Source organism: Jatropha curcas, chromosome 7, assembly GCF_041381405.1.
Source record: "Jatropha curcas cultivar XTBG-Jc1 chromosome 7, XTBG_Jcur_1.0, whole genome shotgun sequence".
Classification (NCBI taxonomy): Eukaryota; Viridiplantae; Streptophyta; class Magnoliopsida; order Malpighiales; family Euphorbiaceae; genus Jatropha; species Jatropha curcas.
The window spans coordinates 14,069,127-14,091,575 of record NC_143157.1 but is presented as its reverse complement, the minus strand read 5'-3'; the positions used below and the strand labels follow the sequence as shown (position 1 = coordinate 14,091,575).

Genomic DNA, 22,449 nt, shown 5'->3' with positions numbered 1-22,449 from the left:
GGTTGAGGTTAACTAGAACCTTTGGAAAATCTAGTGGGACAAAGGGTAGATCTAGGAGTTGATCTATTGCCTTGCACTGTTAGTTTGTCTCTTACCCTTGAAAAGAGATAACATAGTTGAGGATCTCAAGATGAGTCTTGGGGAGTGGATGTAGGCGAGTTAGTGCCGAACCACTATAAATCACTGTGTTGATCTTTTTATTTTCTGAAGTTTTGCTTGATAATATTTTACTCACACTTTTGTTTATATTTTAGAAATACTAAAGTTGTTAATAGTTTTGATGTTCTAATCTAAAATAAGCTTTATCTTTTGCGAACATTAGAACTCTGGACTTCTGCAGAGTGAATATACCAAGTTCTAAATTGTTCTTCTATTTACAGTATATTTCACTACTTGGGTTTCTAATCAGTTTTCTAAACTTGATTAAAGCTTTGTGAAGCAGTTCAGATTTCGATAACTGTCTCTCACACAGTCTTTCATGTTTTTCTAAACTTTATGAGGAACTTCTAATCAAAATGGCTTTCCGTCACAAAGCAGTTTTGATATTAAATAAGACATTGTGAAGCAGTTCTAATTAATAGCTGTACCTTGCAAAGTCTTTCTATTTACTCTGAATAGAACATTGTGAGGTAGTTCTAATCAATAACTCATTATCACAAGTTCATTACTTTTCCGCTGCAAATAGAATTCTGAGTTTGGTTTTCAAGCTAAATTTTTTATTTTTAAAAAATTCAATTCACCCCCTCTTGGGTTGTTCCATACATATACGGGACCCACTGTAATTGGTTGGTTTATTTGTAATAGAAGTAGTTGAAGTAAAAGCTGGTATTGATAATTGAGTTGATGAAGGGCCAGCTAATTGAGAAGAAATACTCACACTCTTTTTTCCATAACTTTCTCTTGTAATTTTATTCTTAATGGGAGTGCCCATTAAGTTTTGCTTAACAAATTCTTCAGATAAAGGGAAAAAGTTATATATTTCTATCTTTTCTCTGCAAAATTTGCGAGTAAGAAAATCAGGTAAAGAGTTAGAAGTACCTTTAATGGCTTCAACCTCAAAATCGAAACGCGATAAAATGGCTTGCCACCTAGCGAAAATTTGCTTTGAAACAATATTTTTAACATCTTTTTCTAAAACATTTTTGGTTGCTGAGCAGTCAATTCGTAAAAGGAATTTTTTTTTAATTAAATCATTTTCAAACTTTATAATACATAAAACTATTGAAAGCAATTCCTTTTTAATAGTTGAATAATTTTTTTGTGTATCATTCCATGCTACGGAATGGTATCTAACTAAGAATTCAAAAGATTGATCTGGTAATTTTTTTTTTTAAGAATACCTCCATAGCCTATATCTGAGTCGTCTGTTTCTACTATAAGAAATGAATCGGAATTTGGTATAGAAAGACAAGGAAGGCTCTTAACTTTAGATTTTATGGTTTTCACTAACTAGGTATGTTTTTCAGACCAGGAGAAGAGTTTTTCCTTAACCTATTGAATAGCAGTTGACATAAGATTCGAATATCTTTCATGAAGTCAGCAACATAGTTCAGACATCCCAAAAATCTTTGTAATTGATTTTTATCAGTAATTTTGTCTGGAAAATTTTTAGTAAAATTAATTGACCTGTCAATTGATTTAATAGTACCTTGAAAAATGTCATGTCCTAAAAATCTTATTTTAGTTTGAAAGAATTGGGAGAAATTTAATTATTTATTTTTGCATAGAAACACTAAATTAGAAGAAGATTTGAGAGAAGGAAAAGTTGCAAGGTTTATGTGAAGGAGATGAAATATCTTTCTTCCATTCTTCTTCTTGGTTCACATAAGATCGCAGTCTGAAATTTCCTTGTGTCTCGCTTTCGTACATGAAGGGTGTTACGATTCTTTATTTGTAATTCAAATGCTTTGACATATTCTTGATACTATATATATTATGGTTGAGATATTCTCTCCATTTAGTTTAGATAATAGACTTAGTCTTTTGATATATTTTTGGTTGGGATATTGTATTTTATGGTTGAGATATTCTCTCCATTTAGTTTAGATCATAAGTCTTGTAACTCTATAAATGCCAACTTCAAGTGGCATTACAACTAAGCAATACAAATATTCTTCACGCTCTTCTGTAGCTTGTACACGGTATCAGAGCATTTAATATGACAGAAACAACCAATCCTATTTCGTAGAATTTTCATTTAAAATCTAAATTTCAATTCCAATCAGTGAGATTATACAATAAAATATTTTATTATTGTTAAATTGGACCCGTAAACCAATTTGAATTATTCGAAAAATCCGTATATCAAGCAAAAACCAAACTTGACCATTGAGTTGGACCAAACCTGTTCGATAGTCTAGAGACCTTAGACGTTTTTTCTTTTCTCTTCTTCTTCTCCAGCGCCACTCACCTCTCTCTCTCTCTCTCTCTCTCTCTCTCTCTCTCTCTCTCTCTCTCTCTTTCTGCTGGTCTCCAGCCACCTGAAACAGGCTCGATGATCGTCGTGACGCCACCAGCTGTCTCTTCTCAGTCTCTGTTTCCGGTGAACACAATAGGCAGGCGAATGATCTCCGCCTTCGATCGCCGCTTCTCGCGATCCAAGTCTCCAACTGCCACCGCTCAATGTCGCATTCTTCCTGTTCACGACTCCGGTGAGGGCAACAGCTCAGGCGAGTAGGTACTTCTGTTTCGGTCGACTTCAACGACTGCCTCCTTTCTCTCTTTTCGTTCCGGTGAGACTGGTTCAAGGCCAAGTCGATTTGGTCCCTTCCCCGTCACTGTCAGCTCCGCTAGTCACCTCCGATTGTCTTTCTAGCGAACACAGACGCTGATTCTGGTCAAGTTTACCTGACAGTGCTATATTTTGGGTATTTCCCAATATACTTTATGAATATTAATTATAATTAAAGGATTTTTAATAAATTATAATAATTGTTAGTAAGTATGAATTTGATTAGCAAGCTTTAATAAATTAAAGTAAATTTTAATTGTTGCTAAATATATTTAATTGAAGAACTTGGGTAATAGCTTCGATGGAAATTATAGTATGTGTTTATGGTAGGTTGGACTATATATATATATATATATATATATATATATAGATATATATATTGTACATTGAACTATTTAACTTTATAATTTAATTTGGATTGAAGATTAAGAATAGACCATAAATTAAGTGAGGTCTTAGAACGATTTGCTTAGGACATAATACGAAAATATGAATAGAGTAAGATGTATTATTTTAATAGGCAGCACTTATTGTGGAGCTAAAATTATTTTAATGAATGTATGTAGATATTGTCCATATTTTAGTATGAATAAGTCCAAGTTGATAACATCATATATCGAATGAAGGAATAGTTTGTAATGTCCTAGATTGGTATACATTTGAGTGATGAACCAAAAAACGAAGTAAATTAAATACTTAACCAGTTGTTTTGGAGATCGAAAATAATTTATGTAAAAGGGAATCTATTGATAGAAAGGTAATAGATATTTCAAAATTAGAATTATAATGGTCGTGAATTATGCTATTTACAAGGACATAATAAGTTAATGGAAGTATGAATTTTGAGGTTAAACTAGAATGATATATGAGTATATACCGAGGTCAAATCGAAGATATATTTTAACTAATGAGTTAAGAATTGAATATATAAATTGTATTTATAGCGGTTAGATGTTTGAATTGATTGATTGCCAGATGGATGGGCTGTGTGAGTAGTAATTGATAAGTGTACTAGATTGCTAATATTGAAACAAGTGGAAAAGTTCTATTTTAAGGGAAATACTACCTGAAATTTTAATAGAAATCAGATCTATTATAACAGTTAGATATTTAAGTAAATATATTAAATTAATTCTTTAATTTCTTATTTGAGAAAAATTCATTTGTCTAATGCTATTTTCCTATATATATATATATGTCTTGTCTAGATCATCCGAGTTTGTCTACCGCTGTTGCTGGTCAAAATCCAAACAAAGGCTTGCTCCTTTTTTTATTACTGTGAGTAATAATAAATAGTGCATACTATCATTTGCATGCATATATTATTTACTTTATAAAGGAATAATTAAAAGATAACTTAACATTTATTTTATTATATGACTAGGTTATTATTAATATATGATTATGTTTATATACATTTCTTTACATCTTAATTAAATTCTTTTATATTGCATATTAATTATTGATTTGGTGCATTGTACTGGGTGAATTGTTTGATTACTTGTGCTGTAAAATTGTTATGTCTATTTGTGTGGAATTGGGATGAGGTGGGTCACCATAGGTTTGTGAGGGCAGTCTTCGATACCGTTGGTCATGTATGGGGAGATTGGTGCCCCCGTGTGCATCTGATGATATATGGTATGGAAAACAACAGGGTGGCCGCCTGTTGGTATGGAAAGGAAAAGAGAGCATATAGGTTAACATAATTTTAGTACTTGGTATATAATCCTCGTGGGAACGATATTCTACTCATCATATATTACTTGTAGCGATTTCGTACACTTGCGAACTAATTGTCATCGCCCAACATTTGCCCTACTCTTAGGGCGCCCATGGTACCATTCCTTGGGAGGAGTACGATCAACGCTACACTAGAAGATTAAATTTCCTTTCAATGGTGAAGTCATCACCATTCTTGCGTCCAGTGAAAGGAGTGTAGATACGCTCAATATGGATAAGCAAGTAATCCTCCCATGAAGCAATTTTCATATTGCCATTTTGAGCACTGCCATGGGCTCACTATCTCCAACATCTTGAAGAGAATGAACTATGAAGAAAGGAAAGGGCTAGAAAAGAATCAGCAAGGCAATACAGAGTTACCTGAGATCCACACTTAGAGAAACCACATGGGCCTGGGGTACAAAATTGGGAGCACACCATAGAATACATATGGCTGGTTGGACATGGATAGATGATTCATCCTTTCGAGTGAGCATTCCTCTCCATGTCTACCGATAAAGCCTTTTAAGCATAAGGGAACGACATACCTCGGTTTGAAAATCTTCATGGATATGATTGATATCTTGGCCATTGAGCCCAAGGAACCAAAGGCTGAGTCAGAGGAAGAGCAAAAGATGAAGAAAGAGGACCCAAGAAAGAGGGGGTTGAAGGGCCACGTATGGCCAAGGAGGAAGAGAAGAAAGAAGAAGAAGAGGGACATGTTGCCTAGGTGAAGGAAGAGGAAGATAGCAAGAAGAAAGCAAGCACCAGCAAAGAGGAAGAAGACCCTGCTGAGCAAGTTCTGAAATCAATAAGGACCTTTATCGAGGAGAGCTTTGAAGAAGCTGAAGCCTCTACTGATATGACTATTTCTGTTAAAGACAAATCTGATTGTAATTAACTATCCATGCTATTTAATGAAATGAACTTTAATTTTGCTTTCTTGTTTGATGTCTTTCCTGATGGTTCCATTCATGAAGTAGATAAGCACATGCACTATTTTTACATTAACTCATCATGCATGCTTGAATTTAATATTGGTATAAAAGAAAATCTGCGAATTCTATTAATTGGGCCAAACTTAACGCCAATGCTAAACACAAAATTTCAAAGTCTAGTCATGGATAAAAAGGAAGCCTTCGTATGGAGTTATGAGGATATGATAGAAATAGACAAGTCTATAGCTGAGCACACAATTCTTTTATATCTTGGAGCCAAGCTAGTGAAATAGAAGAGAAGAAGGTTGAGACTAAAATGGGCCAAGAAGATTAAAGAGGAAGTAAGCAAACAGATAAATGCAGGATTTCTAGAGGTCGTTCACTATCGAGAATGGCTGGCGAACGTAGTCTCAGTTCTAAAGAAAGATGGAAGGGTCAGAACGTCTGTGGACTACAGGGATCTAAATAAAGCATCATCAAAGGATGATTTTCCTCTCCCTCATATTGATATTTTGATCGATAGTTTGGCAATGATGGGATGCTACTCCATTATAGATGGGTTTGCAGGGTATAACCAAATTCTAACTACACGTTTGGTGCTATAGACGCGATTGAGGAATTCCTGCTCGAGTTATTCCCAACTATTAATAGAACCAGGCTTAAGATCAGTATACTAATCAAAGGCATTTCGGACTGAATGAATTGTTTGATGAGAAGATTATCGTCCGTGCCAGCATTGTTGTAAGTTTCCACAAAGTGGGATACATATTGTCTTAGATTTCCTTTTCCATCAAATTATTGAAATTTGGGAGGTTGGTAGTTTGATGGCATAATCATCATGTCGATCCTCAAAGTGTATTGCTTTGAATAAGTATAAGAAGGTTATATCATAGTCTCCAACTAATCTTTCAAGGCTTTTTTAATCAGCTCCTACAGTTGAATAGTTGAGATGGAGCCATTAGCAGTAAGTTTGACACCTTTTACCGGGGTCTCCTCTGATGGTGTCGCTTTCAACATTATAGACCCGTTTGATGCAGACTCATCCTTTTCAAACATTTGACTTTTCCTTGTTACCCCTTCTAACCTATTCATGAGATGGGCAATTTGGTTATCTTACTCTTAAAGAACATTATTGAGAGCTTCCAGTTGCAGCTTCAAAGCATGTAGTTCTTCTGCTAATGTAGTTCTAGTCATCATAACAGACATGACATTATAAGTGTTTGTTGTTGAAGCGGGTGACCGCTTTTGGGAAGCGCTTTTCCCAGTAGACTCCACCAAAATTGGCGAAGCAACAGCAAATTGTTGAGGCAGAGGAGTCACCTTCGCTTTGATTTCAACGACGGTCTTTATCTTGATATTTGCATCATGACTAGAGTTAATAGTGGATCTGACATTAAGAGAATTTGAAGTGCCAGTTCGTACAGTCTTTGAGGTGACAGTGATGTTCTTTGGTGCCATTGAATCCTTTGGTTGATTCATCAGAACTTCAAGATTTGCAAAGTGAAGAGATGAGAAGTAGAGAGGTCCCACCGGGCATGCCAGAAATCTGTATGTGTAAAATTTGTTCCTAAAAATTTAGAAATAAAACTAGAAAAATACAAATCGTATTTATAAAGTAAGTGGATACAATCTCTAGTGTGGAATCTCCTATTACAAGAAGATTATCTTCTGATTCTTCTCTTTGTTGTCGAGGACACGACTTGATCTTGAATACGATTCAACGGTCAAATGAACTTGATGTTAAATTGATGTTGAATGAACTTTGGACGATTCAAGGGTCAAAGAGACTTGATTGTGAATTGAAGTTGAAAGCATTTTGATTCTTTGGACTTGGGAGAGACTTTTGTAGCCTTGAGTTTGATAGAGCTTTGAGGCTTCTTTTCAGTCTTTCTCTTTATATGAGTGTGTATCTCCCGTATGTGAAGAGAGGCCTCCTATTTATAGAGATTTGAGGGAGTTTCCTTGCTAACTATGTAATTTGATTGGTCCACTTGACAAGCTCTCATTGGCTGCTGCTGCATATTTAGCTTATGTAGATGCCAAACTTATTTGTCAAAATTTAATTTAATTGGTCCACTTGGCCTTTTTTTATTAGACTTTACTATATTATTTATTTATGCAGTAAATAATATTTATCCAATAATTTTATTTTAATAACCATTTAAATTTTTTGATTGGTTATTAAAATAAATTATTTAATTTAAGTAACCAATAATTTAATTGGCTAATTGAATATTAAGTTAATAATTAAATTAACTTAACAAAATTTTGGTGTCTACATGTGCACGAGCCCCCGAGCACTTGTGGGAGACCCTGCCCCCTTCCTGCAGGATCATGGTGTTGCGGTCCTTAGCCCATAATAACAAGAGCCCGGTCTGAGGAAGCCCATTTTAAATGGGCCAAGCTCCTTGGTAGCAGAGTCATTATTTAGATATCATGTGTAATTGGATATTTATTTAATTCCCAATTATCTGAATATTTATTTTGTACAGTAAATAAACTTTGAACTCGATCAAGTTATTATAAAGAGTCTGATGTATATAGTTGCCTACTAATGAAAAAGAATTGAAAACTAAAAAGAATATAATAATAATGAAAAAGCCAACGTGGACCCAAAGAAAATAACCTACATCAACTACCAATCAAAATTGAATATGCAGATAAGCTTATATATCCATTTACAATCTCATTTATCTATTTATGAGAGAGAGAGAGAGAGAGAGAGAGAGAGAGAGAGAGATGGATGGTAGAAACTAGGCATTTGGTATTGATAATCGTGGATTAAGTAAAGTGTTTTAGCTAATTAGTGAATATTATTCAATTTGCTTTGGAGTGAAGCTAGGTCCATCTGGCGAAAACCCACATTTATCAGTTGTCCCCCTCCCGAAAATGGGTGAAAAGCCAACACCACCATTCGAACTTTTCCTGTGCTGGTCTTACTCTGCTTGGGTCTCATGGTGCCATGCTCCTCAATCTTTGGGTTTTGCCAAGCAGCCCAATGGGCCCAGATAGTAGGCCCAAAAGCAAAATTGGTGCCTTTTATAGGCTTCCTTAAAGGAGCACCCGCCAACTTAGTGGAAAGTCTTGAATTTTAAATTTTTATAGAAGGTGACTCTTTAGAGACCACGACGGTTCAGTTCTTGGCGACGTTTGAGGAGGCTTTTCCTACTATTTAAGGAGTCGTTGCTGTGATTCTAATCCTTTCTGCATTTTATCTTCAAGTCATCCTCACATTTGCACCTTAGCTTCTTCAGGTAACCCTTGCCCTCATATTTAGCTTTTGTTTTTTCATTTTTAAGTTTCAGCTTTAGAGAATGAGTTCTAACTAATGCAATAGGGTAAGGCTTCTGCTTCTAAACTTTCGGGGCCTCTGTATTGTGATGGAGGAAACAAGGGTTTGGATAATGATCATGTTATTCTAGGTGTTGAGGATTCAGAATCAGACTTAGAGGAGGAGATCGATATCTTTAGGTGAAGGTTCCAAAATTTGCCCGTTATGGCGCATCGAAGTGGGTCTGGCATTGTTATTCCCCAATCTAGAGATGAGACTACCCCCGACCAATCTCCCTTGCAATCTCTTAGCCTCAAGGCAGTGAACCTGCTCGTCCCAAACAACATGTTCAAAACCTTGAGTCCATTATGACTGAACAGGACTTGGAGGAGCTTCATGCTCGGTATTCCTTTGTCTTAATATTTTTCTTGTGGTAGGGGCTCGGCCCTTCTTTTTCTTTTCTGTGGAAGGGGCTCGACCCTTTTATTGTATTTAGGCATCTTATACCTTAAGGAATTATTCCTTGTGATAGGGGCTCGGCCCTTCTTTTTCTTTTTGTGGAAAAGGCTCGACCCTTTTATTGTATCCAGGCATCTTATATCTTAAGGAATTTACTTTGTGATAGGGGCTCAGCCCTTCTTTTTCTTTTTGTGGAAGGGGCTTGGCCCTTTTATTGTATTTAAGCATCTTATGCCTTAAGGAATTCTCCCTTGTGATTAAGGCTCGGCCATTCTTTTTCTTTTTGTGGAAGGTGCTCAGCCCATTTTTTTCTCTTTCATTTAAGTGTGATGAACGTTCAGGTTCTAAAGATGTTTCTTTCTCTTTTTATTTGTAAAAGTTGAGGGAAAAAATTTAGCTTTGTGAGACCCTTTTACCAATCTAAACCCAAGCTCCCTGGGCTTACCGTGTACATCCGAGTCCTATGGGTTTGCAAGGCTAAGTGAAAGAAAAAACCTAGCTTTTAAATACTACCTTAGTATTTATATAAAACAGTGTCTTAAGCTGTCCGCATTCCAAGTTCTGGGGAGTTTGGTTCCATTGACTGGCTTGATTTTGAACGTGCTCGGTCCCCATTTTTGTTTGATCTGGTAGGGGCCTTCCCAGTTTGGACTTAATTTGCCAACTCCAGCTGCTCCTGTCTTGACCTCTCTTTTTCTCCATACTCGGTCTCCAACTTCAAAAGTTCTTCTTTTGACTCTTCTATTATGATATTTTACCATTTGCTGCCGCCGACCTTCTGCTTTGATCGACGTTTCGTTTCGTGTTTCCTCAGCTAGGTCCAAGTCTACCCTTAGGAATTTTGAGTTATGGTATTCATTGTAGGATTGCACCCTTTTACTGGGTATCCCTATTTCGACTGGTATGACAGCCTTAGTCTCGTACAACAAGGAAAACAATGTTTCACCTGTGGAGGTTCTTGGCGTCGTTCTATAGGACCACAAGACACTATTCAATTCCTCGGTCCAATTGGTCCCTTTGTTTTCTAATCTTTTCTTAATTCCCTATGAAATAGTTCAGTTAGTGACTTCGGTTAAACGGTCGATTTGTGGGTGAGCCACAGAGGTGAAATGCAGTCTAATTAACCATGTTGAGTAGAATTCTCTAAACACCAAGCAATCGAACTGTTTACCATTATCTGTGATGAGCTTGCTCGGGATGCCATATCGAAAGGGCACATTGGTCTTGAAGAATTTTATAATCCGTGATGGGGTTATCGTGGCTAGCGTCTCTACTTCTACCCATTTTGAGAAGTGAATAGCTGCTATAACTACAAATTTTCTCAATCCGATAGCTATTGGGAACTGGCTTAAAATGTCTATCCCCCATTGAGCAAAGGACCAGGAGCTTTCGATGGGCTACATGTATGAAGCAAGTTTTCTCGGTACTTTGCTGTGCTTCTGGCATGGGATGCATTTCTGTACATAGTTCTGAATGTCTTTTTCCATAGTGGGCCAATTATAGCCGAGCAAGAGAATCTTTCGTACTATGGCTTCAGATCCTTTATAGGTGCTGCCTATCCTTCATGTACTTCCCTAGTAACATAACTTACCTCTTTCGTATCTAAGCATCTAGCCCATGGGTGTGACTTGGATTGCCTGTACAGTGTTCCTTTGTCAAGGGAATAGTTGGATGTTTGCCTTCTGATTTTAATTGCTTCATTTTTCTTGAAGGGTAGCTCTCCCACTTCCAGATATTTTATGATAGGAGTCATCCAATTTAGGTCTGTCATTATGGGGAACATTTCTTTGCCTTCAATGGTCGAACTTGTCTGCTTCTCCATCAGTATTCCTACCAAAGATTCTTCATTTTTAACTGCGGCTTTAGCCACTGTATCCGCCGCATGGTTTTCTAACCTGAGAATTTGCTTGATCTCCCATATAGTTCCTTCCTTCTCTAGCTGTTCGAGTAACTGCTTCGCTAAGGTCTAGTATCTATGCATAGATGGCTCATATACAGTGAATGTTCCTGAGACTTGATTCACAACAAGTTGAGAATTAGAGAGTATAGTGAGTTCTCTTACCCGGACACTGGCTAGCTTGATCCCAGTAATCAACGCTTCGTACTCGGCCATGTTGTTAGTGCAAGGAAAAACTAACCGCACTGCGTACTTGAGCTGCATTTGGTTAGTACCTTCTAAGACTATCCCTGTGCCTATTTCTATGGAGCCACATGCCCTATCTATATGCATTTACCATTAATATGTGGGAGCTTCTCCTGTTATAGGGGTTTCGGGCATGGCCATTTCTGCTATGAAGTTAGTTAGAGAGCTTGTGCTTTCAAAGCAGGGCGCAGTGCATAATGAAAGTCAAATTCTCCCAATCTAATGGACCACTCCAACATCCTTCCTAAGGTTTCTACTGGTTGTAGTATCTTCCTTAAAGGAAAATTAGTTTTGACTATTATGGAATGTGCCTGGAAGTAATGCCTCAGTCTGGTCAAGGTTGTGATTAGGGCGAATACCAATTTCTCAATTTGTGGATATCTGAGCTCGGCACCTTGCAGCACTTTCCTGACATAGTATATTGGGTCTCCTACATCTTATCTTACCAGTACTGAGGCTACGGCGACCTCGGTGACTAATAAGTATAATGCTTCGCCTTCTTGTGGCCTAGTAAGCAAGGGTGGCGAGCTAAGGAACTGCTTTAGCCTATTGAGGACTATTTGACACTCCTCAGACTAGTGAAAATGCTTCATATTTTTCAGTGTTTGGTAAGAAGGCATGCACATCTTGGCCGAGCATGATATGAATCTGTTGAGCGCTATTATTCTCCCGTTCAGCTGTTTTACTTCGTTTATATTTGCTAGGGTAGCCATGGCTTGTATTGCTGCTATCTTTTCTGGATTGGCCTCAATGCGTCCTTTGGGAAATCATGGATCCCAAGAATTTTCCTGCTGTTAGACCAAAAACACATTTATCTGGGTTAAGTTTCATATTATATTTTGATAATACCTGAAATACTGCTTCTATGTCTCTAGCATGCTCATTTGTGTGTTTGCTCTTCACTATCATGTCGTCAATGTATACTTCCATTGTTTTTCCTATTTGATCTTTGAACATCATGTTGACTAGGCGCTGGTATGTGGCGCTTGCATTCTTGAGGCCGAATAGCATCAATTCATAAAAATATACTCCCCTGTATATGGTGAAAGCAGTCTTTTCTCTATCAATTTTGTTCATCTTGATCTGATGGTATCCTGCTGTTGCATCCATGAAGTTGTATCTTTTGTACCCGACAATTGAATCCACCAGTTGGTCGATGCTTGGGAGTGGATAGGGGTCTTTCAGGCATGCCTTGTTCAAGTCCGTGAAGTCGACACAGAGTCTCCACTTGCCATTTGGCTTTGGGACAAGGACCACATTGGCTAGCCACTTCAAGTAGTGTGTTTTCCTGATGAAACCTGTATTAATAAGTTTTTCAATCTCATCAGTGATTACTTTTTACAGAATAGGTGCATGGTTCCTCTGTTTTTTTTTTTTTTTTTTTACTGGCTTCATATTGGGGTCAATGTTGAGCTTATAGTTCATGGTGTTAGGGTTGATTCCTTCGATGTTTGCTACAGTCCAGGCAAAGCTTCGTTTATTCCTTATGAGCACATCTTCTATGGAGGTGAATGTTTCTTTTGGAAGGTCGGCTCCTATCTTCAATATTCTATCCGCTTCGATGGTGATTCTTGTTAGCTCGCCTTCTGCTTATAGGTTCAGCTCGGTCCTTCTTTTAGTATGTCGAATGGTTTGGGCATCGACCGCACGTTGTTCTCTTGCCTCTGCTCCCTTGGTTCACCTTCTGGGACCATCTGTAAAGGGAGGGTGAGTTGTGTTCCCTTGAGGGCTACCATATATGCTTCTCTGGCTAATCTCTGATTACCCCTGACTATCATAATGTCATCAGAGTCAGAATAAAATTTCATAACAAGATACCCGATTGATGTGCAGGCTCCGAGAGCGTATAACAGGGTATGACCCAAGATGGTGTTGTATGGGAATAGGACATCGACCACCACAAACTCATTTTTTTCTGTTTTGGTATGTTCGTCATCCCCCCAGTTCTATCGCGATCCTACGCTCCCTCTACTGACACTTATGTTCCTGCTAAGCCTACCAGGGGTCTCCACATTGGCTTCAGTTTGGTGGTGTCTAATTTTAAAGCTTTGAATACCTCCAATATGATAAGGTTGACTGAGCTGCCATCATCAACTAAGATTCTTTTGACCTTATAGTCTTCTATCACACCATCTACCACTAGAGCATCTGCGTGGGGAAAGTGGACATGTGCTTCGGCCTCCTCTATAATAGTAATCGGTTTGTGCAGGTGGTTCACTGTCTTGATGGTACATATGGAGTAAATTTCTTTGGCATGTTTTTCCTCACCGTTGTGCTGTCTCCACCTGTAGCACCACCAAACATCATGTTAATTGTACCAATAGGTTCTGATCTTACAGTCGTTTTGTTTGTCCTCTTGGTAGGGTCCGTTTCTCTTTCCTTTGGGTTGTCACCTTTCTTGACGAATCTCCTTAGGACTCTTTACTGTATTAGTTGTTCAATTTCCTTCTTTAACTGCCAACACTGCTCGGTGTCGTGTGGAATGCATAGTTTTTGCTTTTATCTCTTATTCCTGCTAATTCTTACCTAAGTTTTCTTAGGTAATTGAAGTGGACCTCCTCTCGATTGTCTTTCATTCATCGTAGGATGTGTGTTCGACTCCTAGACAGCGGTGTGAAGTTCGTCTCCCTTGTAAGGTGAGTGTTGGGAAAGTATAGGGTGAGCTGATTGGATTGCTGGCTCAGCCTCTATAAGAGTTGCTGACCCGAGGTGGGGAGGTTCCTCGGGTCTTGTTAGCTCATTTTCTTGACTCAGTTTCTCTATTTTATGCTTATTGCGCCTTCCAGGCTTCATCTAATCGGGCAAAATTATTGGCTCTGGCCATTAATTCTGCAAAAGAATAGGGTCTATCAATATTTAGAAAATCAAAGAGTTTATTATACTTACATCTTTTGGCCTTTACGCTGATGGCAACTTCTGCGTTAAGGTCCTCTATTTGCATGACTATCTCTTGAAATCTTACTACGTAGTCCTGGAGGGATTCTCCTTCCTCTCTTTTTAAGTCTATCAAATCTGATGATATCTTCTTTCTGGGAATGTATGTAATGAACTGTGCTTTGAAGGTCGTTGCCAACTGAGCAAAGTTATTAATGGACCCCATCCTAAGCATTTGGAATCATTCTTACACTGGCCTTTTCAGAGTTATGGGGAAAGCTCTGCATAGTAGTGTGTCTACAGTTTTCTGGATATGCATCACTATGCAAAAATTCGCTAAATGGCTTCTCGGATCGGAGGTTCCAATGTTTCGAAGTTTGGCATTTTGAACCTGTAGGGAAAGTGTACTGCCATAATTTCTGGTGCTAATGGCGAGTCATTTCTTAGCCCAAAGTCTATGTTGTCTCCTGCTTCTCGAAAGTCTTTCAGGATCTGGAGTGTTTTTGCTTGGAATTCTTCTTCCTTATTGTACTCTTTACTTCCGAGCAGTGGGGTGGGTTGAGCCTGGTCATGAGTCTTACTCTGAGTTTCAGAGTGCCAAGAGGATTCCTCTTCTTCTGGTTCAACTCCAATCATTCTGTGGGGTATGTCCCCTATAACCAAGTTGACTTGGGGCTGTCCGAGGGTCGTCCCTTGGGCGAGACCTGGCTTACTGGTCCAGTGAGGATCCTTTGGAGGATAGTTGCAAAGTCTTTATATGCTTGCATAAGTAGTGTCGCTGCCTGCGGATCAAGCGTGGAGACATCTGGTGGAGTGGCCATTATTTGTTCGATTGAAGTACCAGCACCTTCAACGTTCCCTGCTTTCGGCATGCGAGTGTTTTCGATTACGGAGTGTGTGGGTATCTGGTCATTTTGAGAGTGTGGGCGAGCGGGATATTACTGAATTCCTAGAAAGGCCTTCCTAGTTTATTCGTCCATGCTCACCGCACCAATTTGATAATCGTGGACTAAGTAAGGTGTTTTAGCAAATTAGTGAATATTGTTCAATTTGCTTTGCCTAGAGCTCATGTCCTACCAAAAGTCTTGCACTGAATATAGATACGCTAAGTTTAAACGGTTGGGGTGCGCAATTGTGGGGAACGGAGAATCAGGAAGACCTGCCTGAGATCTCGCACATACCTTTAAGTGGAGTGATGGTCGGTCCAGCAAGCGAAAACCCACGTTTATCAGGTATCAAGTAGAATCATCAAAAGCGTTCTGAGATTTTACCCGGCAAAGCAAAAATCCCACAAGTTTCTGTTTCATACTCTGCTGTCTCAAGAAGAAAAGATTTCACACTAGTAATACTATTTAATTTGTTTTCCAATTAGCATAACTTTTTCAGCTAATACCCAATTGGCCATTCTTAATTTCATGGACATAGGGGCATTGAAAAATTAATTACATTTATTACGATGCATGGAAACTCCTAGTCATGAGCATTTATGCGTCTTTGTTTTACCATGTCTGTTCTGGTTTCAATACTAGATATGTTCAATTACTTAATCTCTCATACCTTTGAACATCTTTGATTCAATTATCTGTCTTCTCTTATTGTCCAACTTTGCATTTATAACTGGAGATTTGATCTTTGTTTGATGACAGATAACAAAAAAGAGTTACAGAAATCCCCGGTGTTTGATCACTATATCAACTGCAAATGGGAGATGGCATGGAAACTGGACTTTTGAAAACTTACTCTCCCTTCGAGACCTACATTTATAAGATTTGATTGAAGATGAACAAAAAGATGCTGATATTTCTATTAATCTCACTATCCGAAAGGTCATTTTTCTCTATTTCACTGCTTAATTTTATTTTGGATTAATGCCAAATTAAGATATTATTGTCGAAAAATATTTATCCACACCGTGTGTTTATCCATTCTTCATACATTCAGTCATTGTGAAAAACCTATTACTTTTTATTACTATTTTGTTGTTTTGTCAATCAAAAAAACACTTCATAATGTATATTTTTTTCAAAATTTTCCTTCTAAGACAGTAAAAATTTTCAATTTTACCTCCTAAAGAAAGTATATTTTTTTAATTTTGCCCTCTAAATATTTTTCAGCCACCTAACCTTCAATTCTTGCTCTGCCACTAGTGCAAGTAAGTAAATTGTTTCCCTCTATTATGTATTATTTCAAAGTCAGCCCATATGATCCATATAATTCTTGTCTTCCCTCTTACTAGCATGCTAGCTTTGGTTTATCTGTGGATGGAAGAATCATCACATCCTTCACTAGAAAATGTAGCAATTGCTCTTCTTCATACTGCAGAGAGGTATGGTATCTAATTAGATCCTAATCATATATATGTAGTCCAGATACCAATTTTATTATTTTGTTTTAAAAATAACGTTTAAGAATCTTTAATTAATATTTTCAAAACAACACTTTCTTAACAGCAATACATAATTAAATATGCTTAACAGAAGTTCATTTTTCTTATGCTTAATGACAGATTGACACCAATTTTAATGTGTGGGTTCTTCCATCCAAAAAGGACAATGATGCAGTCCAACTACCAAAAATTGGCGGAGATGATCCATCATTAAGTCTCTAAACTCTATTTTTCTCTTTCTCTATTCATCTTTCAAACATGAAAATAATACAGTGAGTTGGTTATTAATTGTGCAAGTTTTTTATGTGAAGCCAGGACATGAAGCTAATCATGATTCATTAATACAAGACACAATAAGGCTTACTATACTTCCGCCAAAGTATAGACCAACAACGGTTTGATTGTTACAAACTACACTTTATATGACACAAGTTTAATTGTCCTATTCTGCAGGATACTTGCTCAGAATCATGTGAGAAGTCCAATGTAAGTTGTTATAAGTTAATGATAATACAATATTGATTTAATTTCACTATCGTACTTTTTATAAAAAATCTTGTGAGATTCCAAATTTTATAGAGATTTATTGTGTCTTTAAATTTTTAAATTTTGATAAAGTTACATACTTCTTCACACTAGCAACAACAATTTTAGCGATTTTGTTTTTTTTATATAAAAATATTGATTTTTAATATATGGTTAATATAATTTTTAGAATAGTAATTTTCATATTTTTCGACTATTATTTAAGTGTTCAATTGATCTGGCTAATTTAAAAATTGGAGTATTCAATAGAATTATTTTACAAGTTAAAATATTTAATAAGTACAATTTTATTAAATAAATTGATGTACAATGCCAAATCAACCGTTAGAATAAATTTCGGTTGGCAAATTCAAAGATGAAAAATTTGTTTACTATTTCTCACAAATAATGGTGGAAACAATGCGGCTTTCGTTGATAAAAGTTGGTCTAAACTCTTGGAGTTGAAGAAAGCAACAATATGAGAATTGGGAAACTCTCACAAATATAAGTAATTAATTACCTTTAGTGCAAATCTCTATTCAAAGCTCTGATTATACTAAAATATACTGGTTAGGACCCCTTATTTTACAATCTAATTATATAGTTTCTCTATTTTGCTCCGATTAGGCTATTTAATTATTCAGACTAATAACAAACTTAATAAAAGGATTATTTGGCAATTGATTTTTAAATATGGTTTGTATTTATCATAACCTAGATATCTAGAATCTGAATTAGGTTATTCGATCCTTCGGGACAATTCTAGTTGATCTTATTGCAAAGCACATATAATGTAGCAAAGTCTCAATTTTGTTATGTGAAGATTGAATAAATCATCTTCTTCCAATTAGAGTTTTCTTCACTTTCTAGCTCGGCAACACTAAATGTGTGCTTCAATTTCTCTTGCTTTTCATCTATTTCTACATGTAATGGTTGCTATATGTCAATTTGATTTGATTCATAAAATCTTGATATCCTTTATTTTCTTAGTTGCCAAACAGATAGTTTGTCTTATACATGGCCTAGTAAAAGATAAACTAGCACGAGCATCGGCACTGCATTTATTTAGTTAGATACTTAATTAATTTTATTTATTTATTATTTAATTTTTAATTTGAAACTAAAGCTTCCCTATGAAGCAGCAAAACCTTTTTTTTTTCACTAAATTGAGAAAATTATGCCTTCTCCTCGTGTACATGTGCTATTTCATCTTGGCTTTTTTTTTTTTTTTCCTATCATCGTCTTCATATCAGTCCATGTATGTAGCTGAACAGAAAAAAATGGGATCCATTCCGAGTGAGTCAACTTTTTGATATTCCATTTAACAATGAGCACTTGATTATATTTTTTTAAAAAGTTCGACTACAAATGTTTTTTTGTTCAAACATAAAATAAAATAAATTAGAAAGTTTAGAGATCAAGTATATAGTTATCCAATTAGTATATAGAGATGGTGAAATATATGCTCCCTCCGATTCATTTATATAGACAAAATTTCTATTTTCGGCGTTCAATTGATATAGAAAAAGTTACTTAATTTAGATTATGGCCAAAGTGTAAAGTCTAAGTTATCCTTGATTTGCTTTGTTTAGAATATCAACTTTTTAAAAAAATAAGAAAGTGACAGACAAAGTTCAAATATTGCATGAAATATGATTGGCTAACTAATTAATAGTTGTATTATCTTTCTCTCTCCATTTTAAGTAAACTTGCATGCATTTTTTATTTGAGTGGGCATATTTTATGACAAATTAATCATGTAAAAAAATTATGGAAAAATGACCACGAGTTAGATAATTGGGGCACAAGAGATTGTTTACCCAATTTGACCTAAATGCTCTCTCTCAAAACGATCAAGTCCAAGTGATCAACAGGCGGACTAAGCACATTTTCTGAAGTTATAGGCGAATCAGGAGGTTGCAGGTTCAGATTAAATGGATGTGACATGGTTGGAGGAAGTGGATTTTTGGATTTTTTTTTTTTTTTTTGCTGTAAATTGTGTGCAATTTCTTAGCTATTGAATTGATATTATTTATAATTGGGTATTTCGAAAAAATTTGAAGAGACAATTGACGCCATCAAAAATTTTGGCTTCAAAAAGAGTAATTTGTACATACTTCCTTTATTACCAAGTGTCTTCATTTTTTAAAGGAAAATTAAACTTTCATTTCCCACCAAAAAATGAGAGGGCCGAATTTAAAAATATTATTAGGAGGTAAAACTTTGCATTAATTAGGAGAAATGGGTGGGTTTTTGTTGTGATTCATTCTTTAATCATGGGCATAAGTCATTAATTGTGTTTATGGGAATAAATTGGCATAACATATTTGACTTTCAAAATAAACATTCAATTAATGCAACGTTGGGGGGCAAAATAGGAAAGAGTTGGGCCAAATTTATAGTTTAACTAATTTCTTAATCCATGTGCAAAGCTAGTTGTGTCTATATAAATGAATTAGAGGGAGTATTTTAAGCTAGTTATGTCTATATAAATGAACTAAAGGGAGCAGTTTGTTTGGGCTAAATACATAAATTTACCCCCGAACTTTGCAATTTTAACCTTATGACACCTTGAATCTTCCAGATGACATTGTGTACCTAAACTTATAAATTTTAGTAGTATTATACACCTTTCAACAATAATATCAATAATTTTTAGGATTTTTAACTTTTATCCGCAAAATATGGACTTAACATGTTGTTAGCATGACTTTTGGAACAATAATTTTCATAAATTTCAACTTTTTAATGAGTGTTTTACTAATCTAATATTGCAAGTTGAAGTGTTCAATCAAATAATTTTGAAAATTGAAGTGTTTAATAATGTAATTTTACAAATTGAAATGTTTGATACGTCAAAGTAAAAATTAAGGGTGCCACAAGGTTAAAGTAACATAGTTCAGGGGTGAATTTATGTATTCAGACAATTTTTTTTTGCTTATAAATCAAAATTATTAATGGTCAATCGATGGACTTATCGCTAAGAGGTGGAGCTTTCCGAATGAGTTGCTATATTACTCTTTAATATAACATGTTCGCTCTGGATTAAACCAATCTCATTCCATCTTGAATTTGGACAGGATCTACATGGATAGAATTTGCATAGTTTTTGTTTTCGAGTAGAGCCTTCCTAGACAACCGAAAAAACCTTGTAATGGTCTAAGATTTATTCAACCTTATATCCTTATTGCTCTTGAACTTATCCAAATATGGAATTTGCCTTAGACTATTGCAATGCCTTTTGGATAGAATGGTAAGACTCTACTCAAAAACAAAACTATGTAGATTTTGTCCAAATCAAGGATGGAGTAAAATTGCACTTGATCTAGTGTTGACAATATCGCAATGGGCGGCTATTTCAATTGGTATTAGAGCCAGCTCTTGCTTCTCAATTCGGTGGTGGCCAAATCTCAGCTAGGATACTAAGTCCCTTAAGAGGAGAGGTTGAATGTAACACCCTAGATAAATTCCACATTGAATAAATGTGAGAGTGATAATATTGGATATAAGGTTGAATAAACTTTAGAGCATGAAACCTTGACTACTCTTATCCAAAAACAAAATCGTGCATATCCTGTCCAACTCCATGATGGGTAGAGTTAGGCTTGATTAATAGCAGACAATATCACATAGGGCTTAGCTGTTGCATAACTTTATTTGTAGTTGTGAAATTATATTAAATTAGATGAAGGCCCCTACATTATGCAAGTTGGTTTATCATTGTACATTTACTTTGTGTCTGTAATTTATACTTTATAGATTGTAATTAGATACAATTTATTTTATAGAGTCTAAATTCTTATGTGATTTCTTCATTTTATAATCATGTTATTGTAAATCTTCCATTGGAATACAAATCATCCTGAACTAATAATAAAGATAGCAATTATCATAAATTTCCTATAATTATCATAAATGTTTTTATTAATTTAGTTTTTGAATTCATTTTCTATAGATTATCATAAATATCTAATCTTTCTTTTGACCAATAACACAAGTACCAATTTATTCTAATTTTTCTTAGTTTACCCATATATAAATCTCCCATAATTATCATCTACTAATTTTATACTAGGTCTTTAGAATATACATTGCACATTATTTTTATCCTTATTAGTACCTATTCGTGATTTAAATTTTTTATATGTAATACCTACTTGTGATTGAATTTTTTTCATACATAATATTTTTTATATACATTGTGAAATTATAAACATCTATACATATCACTAATCATTTGAGTGCATAATGCCATATTGAAATTCAAAACATCAAAAAAAAAAAAAAAAAAAGTGCTACTTGATTGAAGAAATTTTCAATCAATAAAATCTTAGTTTCTTACTTTCAAAATGCCTGATTGTAGAAAATTCTTGGAATATGAATTTAAAACAATGCCAACATATATTTATATTGATACTGTGTTAGCCACAGCTAAGTTCTTTGGCATAGTCCAACACTTATTATTTGCTCGGTTAGCTTTGAACTGATTAAAAATTTTAAAAAATATATATATATATATATAAATTGACAGATTAATGATTAAATTATAATTATTTTTACTTAAACTTCACAATTGAAGTAAGAGGTTTAAAGATTTCATCCTGTTTAATAAGATATCCTCCTGAGAAATAATTAGAACAATAGCATCTTACTTAAGAAAAAAATATCTTAACAAATAAAATTTCAAATTTCAAATTCATACTTTAAATAAGAGACATCCAAATAATCATAAATAATTATCACTTAACCTAGTTTATACATTCTTGTACAATAAGTATAGAGAATTCTTATATTAAAAAAAAGAAAAAATAATAATTATATTGATATTGTAGCATATAATAAAATAATAATAATAACAAATAATCACTATAAGCTAAAAGTATAGTACTTCGAAAATTATGAGTAATGTCATGAAAGTGAATTTAGCACTTGAAACTTATAATACCTCAATGATAGAGAATGATTACAAGGCGAGGAGGTCTCAATGTGGAATTATACCCAACCGTTCATAGTGAAAGGGTAGATAGCTAAAACAAATAAAACATATACCTTTGTTTGAATGAGATTTTTTTTTTTTAAGGAACATAAAAAACTATGAAAAATATGTAGGAAAACTATTTTTTCTTATTTGAAAGAGAGGAAAATATTGAAGATAGCAATATTTTATTTATTTTACGTATTTTCTACCTGGACCTCCGCATGTTTTTAATCTCACCAATTTGAAGAGAAAATAGTGGAGAAAAATTAGAATTTCACTTATTTTTATCAAATTATCCAAATATTCTAAAATAACTAGAGTCACATTTTAATATTTAAAAATAAATGAGGATATAGTTGTCAATTTCTGATTATAATTTTTTTTTCCCTCTAAATTTTGCCCTTTTCTCAAGGAAAGAAAAAAAA

General features: G+C 35.1%; 1 pseudogene; it reads left to right on the top strand.

Annotated features, from left to right (window-relative positions):
- Window positions 1-14,404: 14,404 nt before the first annotated feature.
- On the top strand, window positions 14,405-17,528 carry LOC149494715 (large ribosomal RNA subunit accumulation protein YCED homolog 2, chloroplastic-like; annotated as a pseudogene).
- Window positions 17,529-22,449: the final 4,921 nt, after the last annotated feature.